Below are 16189 nucleotides of genomic sequence, written 5' to 3' on the forward strand. Positions count from 1 at the left end.
ACCAAAAAAACAAACAAACCAATAAAAAATGGGCAGAGGATAGAAACAGACATTTTTCTAAAGAAGATATACAGATGGCTAACAGGCACATCAGAAGATGTTCAACATCACTAATTACTGGGGAAATGCAAATCAAAAGTACAATTAGATACGACCTTACACCTGTTAGAATGGCTATAATTACCAAAACAAAAAAATAAGAAATGTTGGAGAGGATAGTGGAGAAAAGGGAACCCTTATCGTGGGAATGCAAACTGGTGCAGCCACTATGGAAAACAGTATGGAGATTTCTCAAAAAATTAAAAATAAAAATACCATATGATCCAGCTATCCCACTACTGAATGTTTATCCAAAAAATTTGAAATCAGCAATTCAAAGAGATTTTTGCACCCCCTATGTTCACTGCAGCATTATTCACAATAGCTAAGATGTAGAAGCAACACAGGTGCCCATCAACTAATGAACGGATAAAGAAGATGTGGTATATATATACAATGGAATACTACTCAGCCATAAAAAAACAAAAATCATCCCACTTGCAACAATATGGGTTGACTTTGAGGGTCCATTTATTATGTTAAGCGAAATAAGCTGACAGAGAATGACACTGTATGATTTCATTCATATGTGGAAGATAAACAAACACATGGACAAAAAGAACTGTTACCAGGTGGGAAGGGGGTGGGGGGGGTGGGTGAAAGTGGTAAAGAGGCACATATGTATGGTGATGGATAAAAATTAGACTACTGGTGGTGAGCACAATGCAGTTTATACAGAAACTGATAAATAATAATGTACCCCTGAAATTATACAATGTCATAAACCGTTATGACCTCAATAAAATAACTGAAAAGAAATTTTTTTAATTTTAGCCATTTTGGGACCCACTCTATACTTCTTAAGTAATTAAATTACGAAAATTAATAACATCTTGAAATTAAAAACTATAAACACAAAACTTACAATTACACTGAGGAAATCTTTGAACAGCAAGCTGATTAAAACTAAGTTGATTACCACCTTTTAGTAATCATTAGTCTCTACCTAGTAAGAGTGAGAGCTTATTAAAAGAAATAAAAAGATATTCCATTATTACATAGAAAAAGCATAACTTTGGACTCTGATTATCTAGGTTCACATCTTGGCCTCATCACTTAGAATCTGTGTCACTTCAAGTAAGAATTTAACCTCCCTGTTCTGGAGTGGGCTCAGCTGTATAATAAGTATAATATTGTCCGTTGATGTTGTGGTAAATAAATAAGAAAAAGAATGTAAAAATGCATTATAAATTGTAAAGCATTGTGTAAATGCAAAGAACTACTAGCATTTCTGGCTAAAGTCATACCTTTTCTTCAGTCCATTTATTCAGATCATCTTCAGTCATGCCATGCTATTGGCTACTTCTATCTTGAAATGGTCCTCGTGTAGCTTTTATAAACTGTTTAGCCTTGATATTCTCATGTCAGTGACCATTACTTTTCTGATTTTTCTGAAACCCAAAGTCTTTTGCTTTTAATTCTCTTTTTACACATTTTCTCTTTAAAATCAACTGTAACTGAATCACCAAATAGATAATTGCCAAAGGATATCAAGCTCTGAACCCTCTCTCCAAGTATAATCCTACACGTCCATTTCTGCTCCTAATACATATATATTTACAAATAATATGGTTCAATATATTCACTGTTTCCCTCTCCCTCAAAGGGAGGATTATCCTCTACCCAAGGTAGCTGTACTAGTTTCTTATGGTTGCCATGACAAAGCACCACCAACTGGGGAACTTAAAACAACAGAAATTTATTCCTCACTGTTCTGGAGGTCAGAAGTCCAAAATCAAGGTGTTGTCAGGGCCACGCTCTCTCTGGAGGTTCTAAGGGAGAACATGTGTTCTATGCCTTTCTTTTAGCTTTTGGTTTTGCTAGCAATCATTGGTGTTCCTTGGCTTGTAGACTCATCATTGTTGTTTCAATCGTTGCCTCTGTCATATCATGGTGATCTCCCTGTGTGTCTGTGTCTCTGTTTCTGTTTTGCTTTCTTATAAGGACACCAGCCATATTGGATTAGGGCTCGCCTTAATCAAGAATGGCCTCATCTTAATTTGAATACGCCTGCAAAGACTCTATTTTCAAATAAGGTCACATTCATAGATAACAGGTATTAAGACATGAACATACCTTTTGGGGGGAGACAATTTAACCCATAACAGGCACTTTTCCTCTTGGCTTCTCCATTTCTAACAAAGGAATCAACTGATCTCTCAGTCACCAAGACTGGAATTCCCAATGATACTATGGATGTCTTTCCCTTGATAATTCCCCTATAGTTAGTTATCATATGTCCTGTCATATGCTGCCTTGAATTCCATAAACTGTCTCTTAATCTGATTTTAAATCCAAATTTAAGTCAGAATTCATGATGTAAGATACAGGTTCCCATGTATTAATTGTGTGACTGCAGGAAATCCCTCTACCATCTCTGGACTGATTCTTCATCCAGAAATTGAGGGAACTTACTAGAGCATCTCTCAAGATTCTTTCCAACTTAAAAAGTTATAACTTCTGCCAAGTGTATGTATTTATTCCTCACCTACCAGGTTGAATTACTTGTGTAATCGATGCAGTTAAAAAATTAAAAAGACTTCCAAAAATCGAAACAGAACAAAGTCTCATTAAAAGGAACAAATCTGAATCAATCTTCCTGGCTCCTTCTTATTATTATCCTCCCTCCTTTGATGCTATACCACTTCACAGATCAATCTTTGGAAAACATTTCTCTCACCTTGCCACTCTCCTGAATAAAGATGAGCAATGTTCCCCATTGTCTAAGACACAGATCAGAGAACTATGGCCCATTGGAACTCAACCACACTCATTTGTTTATGTACTGTCTATGGCCACTTTGTTGCTACAACGGCAGGGTTGAGGAGTTGTGGCAGAGACTATATGGCCTGCAAAGCCCAAGATATTTACAAAAAGTTTGCTGATCCCTGGCCTAAATGATGAAATCTAAAGTCCTAATCCTGTCTTCTTTGGCCTTTCACAATATGGCTCTTAAGTTTCCTCCCTATATGAATCCTCTACCTCTAGCAACACATACCCTGAGCTCAGACCTTTTCTTCTGCTTGGTAAGATCTCTCCACTATTCTCCACCTAGACAGAGATTCACATCCTTCAAGGTTCAGCTCAAGTCCTACCATTATTTGGAAGCCTTCCCAAACCAATCCATTTGTTATCATGCTCCTCTGAGCTCAAACACTATGGCCTGCAGCATTCATTTGGCAACTAATCATGCATCATCTTTCTTAGTTTCTTGTATCCTTATTTAACTCTTTTACAACTTATTTAACTTCCTTTTTATTTTTCATTTGCCAATTAAATTGTAAAGCTCCTTGGGGTATGGCATATATTTATTTCTTTATATTTCCCATAGTATCCAGCAGACACAGGCTCTCAAACAGTATTTGTTTAATAGCATGTGGTTTAATAATCTCTTGACAAGTATAAGTGGATGTAGAATTGGAGGCCATCTTCATCCTTAATCCTTTATCAGCTCATGCTGCACAAAAAGGAAACCCTTGCCACCTGACATTTTCCAGCTCCAACAATATAGCACTACCTTACAATCTTATGCTGCTTGATTGTTTATGTGGGGTGCATTTGCACTTACTTTATTTAAATCTAGTGGGAGTGGTCAGCTGAACAGTATATATAAACGCCAGATTCAGGGCCGCCAGCTATACCAATTAAAGATTTAATTTAAGCATCTCCTCTTCCATCATTGTGCTCATTAGCCATGAAAATTCAATTCCCTGACCTCCCACAACAAACTTCAAGCTCCTCCCTCCCACTTGCTGTCTCAGTTAATCAAACTCTCTCTCTAAATCATCCAATAGAACTACCATCTTCTCCAGACTTTCTGGATGCTGCTCTCAAACCCAGTTCAGCAGCTATCCTGGCAGAATTGTCAGCAACTGCTCCAGTATCAGAAGCTCCAAGATCTAATCCTTGGTGTGGGTCTCAGGCCAAAGTCACTGATGGCAAGGCTTCCAGACGCACTAGGAAATGGCTCATCATATTGCCTAAACTATTGTTTTAAGACCTTCTGTCCGGAAAAGCTCCACTTCAAATTACATTCCTGTTTCTAAGTATTATCTTCCTTCATATTTACTATTAGAAGTCCCTCTTGTTTGGAAGGAAAGTGGAGATCCAGTCTTGCTGTCCTCCTCGATTCTAAAACCATTTATAAAATGGCTCATGGAATATAGAATCTAGATTTCTGGAATATTCCTTCATGCACTATTGTTGGCAAAAAATACCATTGTTAATATCGAAAAACCACAAAAATAGTTATAGAATTTAAAAGCAGCTTAAGGTTATTTACTGTAAATGTAGTGTGGCTATAACAAAGGGGTAGGATGAGAGGGAACATAAAGTTAGAAAAAAACAATTGACTCACCCAAAAAGTGGTACCTGTTATCCAAGTACAATACAAAACTACTCTAGATAGTCTTCCAATTGCAAGAAGGGTAAAAATCACAGATGGAGAGAATGGACTGGAATTGCTGAACCAACATAAAACCCAGCAAGGGTTTTTAAAAAATAAGAAAGAAAAAAAAATACATCATTAATATTTGATAAATTGAATAAGAATATGGGAGAGGGAAAAATACTATTCTAGCAATAAGCAGTAGTTTCTAATAAACAGCAATCACAACACAACCTTACCAGAGTACAAATATACACAGTAAGAACATGACATACTAACTAGACCTGGTTCCAGGACCCTGGCTGCATGGCAAATCATGACCATTACCAGCAAAAACAACTAGAACAAAAGAATATCTGCACCGGGCAAAGGGAAAATGATGGATAAATGTGTGTTGCAGGAGAAATGTGATTATCTGACCCAGAATACCACTTGATGGTACTTTAGCTGAGAAATCTGAAGAAACATGACACTGGACTAGCATTTTCAACCAAATACCACTCAGGGAAATGGAGGCTTCTATAACACTTCTATTTTACTTCCCCACATCCATCATTGGATATAATGAGCTGAGAAGTTTAGGGATCATTTTCCTTTTTTATTTGCAAGAACTTAGACAGCAAAGGTGCCCACCAGCCTCAGGGTTGCCTTTGACTTCTTCAAGCACATCTTGGCCAGAACTGGCCTTGCTAGTGCATGGAGGCAGCCATTAAATGACCCAATAAGACAGCCTTTTAGTTCCTGTTAGGGATCCTCTTTAAAAGGGCAAAATATGTGCTTTGAAGAAAACAGCTAAAAACCTTGGACATTGTATATATAATAAACATAAGAACACCCTGAAAGGTGGAGAGAAGAAGCAGACAGGCTAGAGATCTCAGGACCCAAGGAACAACACTGTGGTGAGTTCCCTGAGTTTTCCTTTTCCCTCTTATATGACAGGACTGGGTGCTGGAGAAGCCAGCATCGTGGAAACACCAATGGGCAGAGACCAAAAAAGGGACCAAGAAAGACCTTCTTTCCCTAGCTAAAGGACCAAGAAAGGAGCAGCTAGAAAAGCAAAAACCTTTTAGACACTAACCACTGTGCCCCAGGAAAATCTGTGGCCCCATTCCCACTCCTGCCAACTCTACGCCTATGTGGAGATTCACAAATTTCACCACCATCCAGCATCATGAGGCCATGTCTCCCCACTTGCCACCCAGTGAAAGCTATATGGGGAGTAGTAAGGAGGCACCCATGCCCTTCCCAGCCAATGTGGTATTAGCAGAGGCCTAGTGGGAATCCAGAACTCCTGCCTTCACCCAGCAGTAATGAGGACTCCCTTCCCCCTTTATCCCATCAATGAGGTCAAGTGGGGAACCTAGACTTCAACCCTTACCTGGCAGTAACAAGGCAGCACCTCCCTTTCCCATTCTGGAGTGGTATCCAAGGAGACCTACTAAAACAGAAGATTTAAATAAGATTCAGAGCCTCATAGTATAACACCCAAAATGTCCAGGTTTTAATTAACAATCATTTATCATGCCAAAAACCAGGAAAATCTCAACTTGAATTTGAAAAGACAATTAACAGACATCAGTGCAGAGATGGCACAGATGTTAGACAAGGATTATCTAACAAGATAATTATCCGGTAAAGATTTTAAAGCCACCCTAATAAAAATGCTTCAACAAGCAATTGCAAACATGTTTAAAACAAATGAAAAAATAGAAAATCTCAGCAAAGAAATAAAATATATAAAGAAGAACCCAATGAAGATTTTAAAGCTGAAAAACACAGTAAGCAAAATTTAGAAAAAATAAATAAAACTCAATGAATGGGCTCAACAGCAGAATGAATGGAACAAAAAAGAATCAATGAACCTGGAGATAGAACAACAGAAATTATCCAATTTGAACAACAGACAAAAAAATAGATTGGGAAGAAAATGAACAGAGCCTCAGGGATCTGTGGAACTATAACAAAAGATGTAACAATGATGGCATCAGAATCCCAGAAAGAAAGGAGAAAGAGGGCAGGAATAAAAAAATTATTTGAACAAATAACAGCTTAAAATTTCCCAAATTTGGGGCCAGTCCCAGTGGCCTAGTGGTTTAGTTCAGCACACTCTGCTTCAGCGGCCTGGGTTTGATCCCTGGGCACGGACCTACACCACTCGTCTGTCAGTGGCCGTGCCATAGTCATGGCTCACATACAAAAAAAGGAAGATTGGCAGTGAATGTTAGCTCAGGGTGAATCTCCCTTGTCAAAAAAAAAAATTTACCAAATTTGGCAAAGGATATAAACTTACAGATTCAAGAAGCTGACAGAATACCAAACACGATCACTACTCAGAAATTCGTACCAGACACATCAGAGTCAAACTTCTAAAACTAAAGACAAAGAAAAGGTCTTAAAAGCAGCAAGAGAAAAATGACATTTTACCTATAGGGGAAAAACAGCTTGAATGACAACAGATTTCTTATCAGAAACCATGGAGACACAAAGGAAATGGCACATTTTTAAAATGCTTAAAGAAAGGAACTGTCAGCTTAGAATTTTGTATCTAGCAAAAATATCCTTCAGGCAGAAACCAAAACAATGAGAGCCTGTCAAAGAGACACTGGAGATTTAAATATAAAATGTAAAACTATAAACTTTTAGAAAACGTAGGAGAAAGTCTTCAGGATCTAAAGCTTAGAGAAGAGCTTAATACACCAAAAGCATGATCCACTAAAAACAAAAACAACTAATAATTAGGATTTATCAAAATAAAAAACATTTGCTCTGTGAAAGACCCTGTTAAGAAGATAATAAGACAAGCTACAAACTTGGAGAAAATATTTTTATGCTACCTATCTTACAAAATACTCAATCTAAAATGTATAAAGAACTCTCAAAACTCAATAACAAGAAAACAAACAACTCAAAAAACATAGGCAAAACATTTGAGCATTCAACTCAACAAAGCAAATATACAGATGGCAAATAAGCACATGAAAAGATGTTCAGCATTACTAACCATCAGGAAAATGCAAATTAAGACCATGAAGAGACATCACCACCCACCTACTAGAACAGCTAAAATGAAAAAATAGGAACAATACCAAGTTGGCAAGATTGTGGAAAAACTGGATAATTCCTATATTGCTAGTGGGAATATAAAATGATACAGCCACTCTGTAAAAGAGTTTTGCTGTTTCTTAAAAAACCAAACATACACCTGCCATACCACCCAGTAAACATACTCTTGGGCATTTATGACAGAGGAATGAAAATTTATTCCACATAATCACCTTTGCACAATTATTCATAGCAGCTTTATTTGTAATAGCCAAAAACTGGAAACCACCAAAACGTTCTAAACAAATGAAGGTACATCCATACTATGGAATATCACTTGGCAACAAAAAAGAACAAACTATCGATACACACAATATCTTAGATGAATCTCAAGGGTGTTATGCTGAATGAAAAAAAGCCAATCTTAATAGGTTACATACAATATGATTCTACTTATATAGCACCCATGAATGACAAAATTATAGAAATGGAGAACAAATTAATGGTGGCCAGGAGTTAGGGATGGTGTGGGGGAGGGGAGAAGAGAGAGTAGGTGCAACTGTAAAGGGAGGCTTGTGTGGTGATGAGATAATTCCATATCTTGATTGTGATGGCTACAAGAATCTACATATGTGAGAAAATGACATAAAAAATATACATACATTTCACCAATGTCAGTTTCCTAGTTTTGATATTGTATTACAGTTATATAACATGTAGCCATTGGGTGAAAATTAGGGAAAGGTACCCAAGACCACTCTGTACCATCTTTGGACCTTCCTGTTAATCTGTAATGACTTCAAAATGAAAAGAAAAAAAAAAACGGTACATGAATACAACAAGAACTAGAGAACGAGAAAGAGAAGAAGAGACAGAGACACAGAGTGAAACAAGAAAGGCCGAGGGAGAGAAAGAGAAAGCTGTCAAAATGGCTATGAGGTTCTCGTTCAAGATCATGGCATAGGAGGCTCCTGAATTCCCCTCCTCCCATGGACACACTGAACATACAGCTACATACAGAAGAATTGCCTCTGAAAGAAATCCGGAAACTAGCTGAGTGACTCTTACACAACAGGTAAACAAGAAAAATCTCATACCAAAATGAATAGGAGAGGCTTGGACACAATCTCACCATAAACCCCACCAGTGATGTGGCGACACACAATCAGGAGGGAACTCACAACTCCCAGTTTCTCCCTGATGAGCAAAGCGTTTGTACCCCACATCTGGTGCCCCAACTTTTAAGACTTTCACCTGAGAGATGGGCCCCCAAAACATATAGCTCTGAGGCTAAGTGTATGTCCAAGAGACCCCCAAGGCTGTAACGAACTAAGAAACAGTTCTCAACAGGGTCACCCGGACTCACTCTGGGTGTCTCTCCAGGGCACAGCACAGGGGCAGCACACTGAAACACCCAGTTTTTTCCTGAAAGAGGCCTATTTGCTTATTTTAAAAGCTAAGGCTTCTAATTTAACACACATCTAGGGGCAGATTGCAATCCTCTCCAGAGATGGGAAGGCGGTAAGCACCATCTTTGTACTCTCCCTCGGCCTCACTCCAAGTCTCCGGTATCTCCCAAAAAGGAGCTTGTGTACATGTCTCGTGCCTTTGTTTTTTCAGCTGCCACCAGGGTACACCTCTTGATCACCCAGTTCAGGTAGCCAGCAAGATTTACCTACATGGGACACACAAGACTGTAACAAACAGAGAAACAGTACTTCACTGGCTATCCCCACAGGACACAGCACATAGGCAGCAGACTGAAACACTCAGTTATCCTGTGAAAGAAGCCTATTTGCAGATCTTAAAAGCTGCACCCCGAGGGGCAGGATTCTAATTTAGTACACAGGTAAGGGCCAACCGTAATCTTCTCCAGAGACCCGGGAAGCTGTTGGGCCCCATTTCCCTGCTTTCCCTCTGCCCCACCACAGGTCACCGGTGTGTCTGTGAAAGGAGATTGTGCACGCGTCTGGCACCCACCTTTTGTGACTGCTGGCCAGGGAACACATTCTTTGATAGCCTGGCTCTGGTTACCAGTAGGGCTTGTGTTCATGGGTTCAGTGGGATGGTAGCAAACAAAGAGACAGTTCTTAACTGGCTATTCCTCCAGGACTCAATGCAGAGGAAGCAGACAGAAACACTCATCTCCAGTCTTCCTCTGAAAGAGGTATGTTTACATACTTTAAAAGCTGCTGCCTGTTGGTCCAGGTTCCAATCAGCCTACATCTAGGTGTTAACTGAGATCTTCCCCTTTGGGACACTGATAGGTCTTGGCAAACCCTCAAATACCAGGAGACACTAAGAACAAAGTAGAGTATAAATGTCCCACAATTCTTTTTTTTTTTATAATTTTATTTATTTTTCCCCCCCAAAGCCCCAGTAGATAGTTGTATGTCATAGCTGCACATCCTTCTAGTTGCTGTATGTGGGACACGGCCTCAGCATGGCTGGAGAAGCGGTGCATCGGTGCGCGCCCGAGATCCAAACCTGGGCCGCCAGCAGCGGAGCGCATGCACTTAACCACTAAGCCACGGGGTCGGCTCTGTCCCACAATTCTTGACAAGTTACACCACTGCCTGAGAGAGAGAGAGGTTGAAAGACAGAGAGACAGGCAGAGAGATGGAGACAGAAAAAAGATCTCCTGTAAGCTACTATATTTTCAGGGTATTTTTGTTATAGCAGCTTAGCCTTTAATTTAACTAAAAGAATTTTTCTCTCACCTCTCTGGATTTTCCTCCCAATCTCATTTAGAGTCTTATCATCCTCTACTACCAATCATTAAATGTTCAGGTGCCTCAAACCTTGGTCTTAAGTCCTCTTCTTTCTTTAAAATCTCTCCCCATGTGATTTCCTCCATTCTTATGGCTACAAATGTCTTTGATGTTTAATAACTCCAAAGTTCATAGTTATGATCAAGATTATTTGTATAGCCCCCCGGATTTTTTGTCTTAGCCCAGGTTTCCCATAAAACAGAGCTTGAAACAAAGGCTTATACACAAGTACCTAATGCAGAATGTGATACAGCATCAGGAGTAAAAGAAAGTGAGCAGAACAGGGAAGAAAAGTGGTTTGTCAAGGATACGTTATCAAGTTTGTCACCAGTAGGGAGTAACTGGGTGCTCAGTCACATGTGTCCTCCGAAATGTAACCATGGGCCCTCCAGGACCAGTTCAACTGACCCCACTAAGAGTGGTTTTTCAGGAACTGAGACCCCTTTTCCAGTTCAGCTGGCTGACACCACCAACCTATCAACTAGGCCTGCACAAGTGCTCAACAAGTGACCTTTTTGACATAAGGAACTAAAAACTCCACCCTGAGATCGTGGTAACAGCCACCATTTTGTGAACATGTGTCCTATGAAGAGTCATGAAGCTTGACTATGCTTATGCAGATCATCAATTACCTCACTTCTCCTCATCTCCAATCATCTATTCCCACACTTCAGACCACCCCCTATCCCATAAATATCCCTGAGTCCCCATTTTCAAGGAGGCAGATCTGAGATTGACTCTCCCACCTCCTCGCTTGGCTGTCTTGTGATTAAATCCTTTCTCTTTGCAAAGTCATCATCTTGGTGATTGGCATAATCATGCAGCAGGCAAAACAAACCTGGGTTGGTGACAGGAATATGTGTTAGGAGGCATCTCAACAGACATCTATCCCAGGAGAAGGAAGGAGAAATAATTTACCCATAGGTTCACACTCCCCATTGGTCAACTTTTCACTCCATGGACTATCAACTGCCCCACACTTCCAGATTGTGAATGTGTGACCACTAAGCAGTTTCCTTATCCCTTACCATGGTGTTGTAGCATTAGAGGAACCTTAGGGCAAGCAGAGGCCCAAGCTGGGGCATTGTCAAGTTGCACCTAAATAAAAATAGAACTCACAGAACTAACCACTGCAGCAGTGGTTGAAATAAGAAAAATATGAGGCCCAATGATCTGAAGTAGTTCTCCAGAGGTTCCTGAAACAGTCAACCCCTGGAAACAGGTCCCTTTTTTGGGCTGGCCTAGTGGCATAGTGGTTAAGTTTGTGCACTCCGCTTTGGCAGCCCAGGGTTCGAAGGTTCAGATCCCAGGCTCGGACCTATATAACACTCATCAAGCCATGCTGTGGTGGTGTCCCACATACAAAATAGAGGAAGATGGGCACAGATATTAGCTCAGCAACAATCTTCCTCAAGCAAAAAGAGGAAGATTGGCAACAGATATTTGCTCAGGGCCAATCTTTCTCACCAAAAAAAAATCCCTTTTTCTCCAAACAAACACAGAGTCCCCTGCAAGGTGGCTGCCAGCATAATCTTTATAAAATCTTAATGGAAGAGATTTAGTGAAAATGCTACAATCTCACTGCTGCAGCTGTTCAGAAGCTGTTTACCAAAAATAGATTTCATTTATTCTCAGCTATCATCTGTGTTGTTTGCCTAGAATGGTGGTCCAGACATTTATCCTCAAGAGAACTGTGTCTTTAGTTGCCTTACTCTTGTAGGATCATTGTTCCTGTAATTCCACATTCATACCCAGGGTTCCAGATATACTCCTTCTTTTTGTTATGTGTAGCAGCAAACCTAGATCTGCACGATTATCAAGGTCAGTTATCCCCCACCACTATAGTAACACCTTTCTTTGCCTGCTCATCCACTGGCATGAGGATCCCAGAGTGGCCAGGTGGTAGTCAACCCTTCAAGTTTGGTGAAACCCTTACTGTGTTCCCTGATGGAAACATTCTCTTCTTTAGAATCAAATCTAGCAGACCGAAAGTTACAGGGGTGAGAAACACAGATTCCAAAAGCAAACCATTTGGAGAAATGGTAAAAGACATCATTCCTATTTCCATCCTTGACTGATTACAAAAACAGCTACAATTTTGCCGTTCTCCCCAAATCCATGTTTTTTGCAACGTGACTTTGAAGCTCCTCCCATCAAGAGGCAGAGTCTTTCCCCACCCTTTGAAACTAGGTTGGTCTTATGACTTGTATTGGACAATAGAATGAAGTAGAAGTGATGTTGTGCCAGTTTTAAGCCTAGACCTCAAGAGTCCTTTCATGTTTCTACTCTTTCTCTCAGAAATCTGCCTCCATGATATAAAGAACCCAGGCCATCCTACTGGAGGGTGAGAGACCACACTGAGCAGACAGGAGCCTTTCCAGCTATAAGCCCTAGACCAGTAAGCCCCAAAGGGACCCAGTAGCTATCTTCAGGCATTTGAGTGAGTCCAGCCAAGACCAGAAGAGCTACCCAGCTCAGCTTAGCCCAAATTGCTGACTCACATAATTGTGAGATAAATAAATGGTTGGTGTTTTAAGCCACAGTTTTAGAGCAGGTTGTTATATAGAAAAAGCTAACCAATACATACCCTTTGGCATCTGGACACATACGTTATAGCAGTGGGGACACACTACCATAAGTTGGTCATTTTCTCCATGCATATGCAATATCCCGGAGTATAGCAGTCTTAAATTTCTAGGTGTTATCCCCAAGCTGACACATTAGCTGAGGCTTTAAGAGCCCATTCCACTGTTTATATTAGGCTGAGTCCTTCATGAGGATGGAGTATATGGTAAGAGCAGTGAATCTTGACCAGATGCCCATTATCTCACCTCCTTTGCCACAAAATGGGTCCTTTTATCTCAGGCTTCATTGATAGATCAAGCATTTTTAAGCCCAAGGGTGTGTTGCTGACAAAGTGCTGAGGCAGGAAAGACAGATCCTATATTTAGCGAGTAAGTCAGCGCATGCCTGAAAAGGTTATTTGTTATTGGTATAATGTTTGATATTTGTTGTTTTGGGGCCTCTTGAAAGGTGGAGGGAGGGGAATGTATTACAATCCTTCCTGGAAGCCTCTGAACACCTTCCAGATCTTTTAATTCCTTGAATTTCCCTGGAGAATTGTCTGCCACGTACATTATCTCTAGGGTTGCAATTGGGAAACCCACCAGGGGATGAAGCAATTATTACTGGCCTTGAGGGAGCTTGTCAAGATTGGTTTCCCAGAGACTACAAAAAAGCTGTAAATGTCAAGGTGGGGGAGTCCTGTGGTCACTCCAGTTCTCATTGCACCAGGTATACCCTCCCCAAGAATTATCCCATCCCTCATTCTTGTACATCCTTGGAAAAGGGAACATTCTTCCTTTCTTATTTTTCCTATTACCCTTGAGTGAGACTTGGAAGCTAAAGTCTCTTCCCAGAAGGTTCCTGATACGAGCATCTGGTAAGTGCAATGAAAAGTGAGCAGGGTTGAGAAAAAAGGAGAAAGCATGTCTTTACTTAGATTTGTGAAACAAGTTCAGGTTCTACTTAAGGTCACCAGGCATTGTCTAACATATAGTAGATGCCTAATAACCATTTGTGGAATGAATGAATGAATTGATTAATTAATGGGAGCATACCCTGGGAATATGTGAAATCCTAGACGGAGTAGTGGCTTAGTGAAAAGTGGGCTGGATTTCAAATCAAGAAATCTTAATTCACATTCTGGCTCTGATAAACTCAGTGTCTATATAATGAGAATATGTTACCTATATTATAGAGTTGTTATGAGGATTAATAAACTATGAAAACATTTAGTGTGGTATAGAGTACTTGATACTGGTAAGTCTTCTCTTTATATTTTTTCTATCTTGATGAAAAATTTATTATTTTGATGTAGTTATAGAATTTACTTAGCTGATTTCATATACTTTTCATTGTTTTATCATGTTTACAAGAGTGAAAACATTTTACCTAATGGCAATTGAGAGGGAGAGATAATGTCTTTATTGTTATCACCACTGCCACCACCCACATGCACTGATGAAATCAATAAATGTCTGTGATTATGCATCCAATGTATTTTCACATGCCTATAACTCCTTTGTTATGTCTCCTAGAGATGATTGAAAAGCCCTTTCTCCTCCCTCCAGGGTATTTGTTTTCTGGAATAGTCCCTTTATACATTTTCTGTAAATAAATGTTTCAATAGATCAGTTCTTTAACAGAATCATACAAAGAGCTTAGGATAACAGTTAATAATAGGTTTGGGTGAAAATGAAAGAATACTAGAAAAAAAATATATCGGCAGTTGAAAATATACCTGCAGGCAAATAAGGCCTGAAAGGCCAATGGGTATGAGCTTGGCCCAAGCTATGAACAAAAAAGAAGGAACCTGTGTCTTCAAAACTGAGTTTAGGAAGAATCCAGTTTGTTAGGGCAGGAAAGTCAAAGGTGCAAGGGTAGGAGGGAAAATAAATATGAGAAAATGCCTTTAGATAGTCAAAGCAATGAAGAAATGAGTCCGAGTTGAAAGAGAACACTATGTGACTCTCTACCTTTTTCTGCAAATCAACTTTATTCTTCCTTCTCTGCAGGCAGGTTTCCTCTGTTACTCATTCCACACAGCATAAAGTGGTAAGGGTTCAAATTCTAAATTTCCATATCTCCTCTGTCCAAGAATTAACCCCACTTCACCTGGCCATTCCCCACCACCCCTAAAGATCCTTGAGTGAAAGGGCAGAGACTTTGATGTAAGAAGAAAGAAGACTATAGAAGGTTTCTCTTGGAGGTTTCCCTTTAAGCAGAAGTTAAGGATCTACACACTAGACGTAGTTATTGTCAAGGTAGAGAGGCGTTCTACAGCTTATGTGCAAAGTGGAGAAAGGCACTGGCACTTTTGATTCCAGAAAACCCAGGGCCACATTGGCATTAGCAGCATTAGCGGCTCTGAGAGTATCAGTGCCCTGATATGGCATCACTTTGGTAAAAGTGGGCACTGGCAGAACAGTAGTGATGAGCAACCTAGATCAGAAGGGAAAGGAAGTGAAAGATTCCAACCACCAGGGAGAGAGCAGAGAGCCCATGTGAGGATTTCCTGGGAACTCTAAATAGAAATTATGGCAAATGATAAAAGCAGAGATTTCTAGTATGCCAATGTGAGATGCAGAGGTGGGGGAGAGTGCAGCAAGAAGAAATCTCCCATACAGGACTTTTAAAATTTCTATTTCTTCTGCTTCCTGCAAAGTGCATAGCCTGCTCTCCCCTCCATATGTGTCTGCTTTATATTCCATAGTGAAAATACTGTCTCTTGTAGTCTCCATAGCTGTTCCAGAACATTTATTCAACTAACATTTTTGAGTGCAGAATCTGGGCCAAGTAACATGATACAATTCTAACCTGTGTTTCCTGAAACCACATCAGTCTGTTGGCCCCAGAGTGGTAATAAATAACAGGCTGTTATTTTATTTACTAGTATAATCCCTGCAGTCTGTGGAAAGTTGCTTTAATTATTTCTGAGAATTCCCAGGAAGTTCTCACATGAGATGTGTATTCTCTGGAGTCCAAAGTGCCAATGCCTTTCTCCACTTTGCATATACATGTGTAGAATGCCTCTCCCTTCCATTCAGTTTCACATTTTTATTATTCAATCATGGAAAAAGCAGTCCAACAGAGTCCTCCATTTCCTTTAGTTTCTGTCACCAGACTCTCCATCCCTTTGGCTAAGACACAGAACAATGGGGCTGGGTGGAGAACCAATAATAGAATCAGAGATAGTGTTGTCTTGCATGCTCTGGCATGCAGCTCATTCCACCCAAAAACTCAGTCTGTCTTCATAGGCAAATATAAGTCATTGTTTATAAAACTGGGTTTTCCTACACAAAGATGGGTAAGATTCAGTCCATGTGCT

The sequence above is a fragment of the Ceratotherium simum genome, chromosome 13, assembly GCF_057802395.1.
Source record: "Ceratotherium simum simum isolate JZ-2026a chromosome 13, ASM5780239v1, whole genome shotgun sequence".
Taxonomy (NCBI): Eukaryota; Metazoa; Chordata; class Mammalia; order Perissodactyla; family Rhinocerotidae; genus Ceratotherium; species Ceratotherium simum.